Genomic DNA, 687 nt, shown 5'->3' on the forward strand with positions numbered 1-687 from the left:
GTCCAGCTGTTTGGAGAAGTTCCCCACTGGTGTCTTCCAGCTTCCAAGGTGCTGCATGAAGACTCCTAAAGCTAAATGGGACTTTTCCCAAACAAAAGGTTCCAAAGGTTTGTTCAAATCAGGCAATCCTAAGGCTGGAGCTTTCATCGGAGCTATTTTTAAACCCTTAAAGGCCTGTCAGGCCTCACTTGTCCATTCCAGATGAAGGGATGCACTCTTAAGAGTTTCATACAAAGGTTTTGCAATGAGCCCATAATTTGGAATCCATCCCGTCTTTCCCAGGAAAACTCTCAACTACTTGGCAGAGGTGGGTTTGGGGGTCTGACAGCCTCTTTCCGGCTTTGTCCCAATCTTGTTTCTCCAGAGGCAATTCAAATCCCAGATCTATCACACTGGTCATTACAATCTGGGCCTTATCTTTAGGTACTCTATACCCCGACTGTTCCAGAGAATTTAAAAAAAAGTTAAGGCTAGACATTGACTTTGCTCTGTGGCTGCCAAGAGGATATCAACATACCGAAGCGTAGTCCCTTCAGGATTCTCCATCCTCCCTGCTGCCTCATTAAGTCCCTCTCGCTCCCTGACTGGGGCGGCAGCGGGAGGCTGCAGTGCCAGGGCTGGTGCAGCTGCCACGACTGGGGCCAGCGCCGATGGGCCCGCTGCCGCCACTGCTACTGGCTGGGGGGG

This window comes from Buceros rhinoceros, unplaced genomic scaffold (genome assembly GCF_000710305.1).
Source record: "Buceros rhinoceros silvestris isolate BGI_N320 unplaced genomic scaffold, ASM71030v1 scaffold36488, whole genome shotgun sequence".
Lineage (NCBI taxonomy): Eukaryota > Metazoa > Chordata > Aves > Bucerotiformes > Bucerotidae > Buceros > Buceros rhinoceros.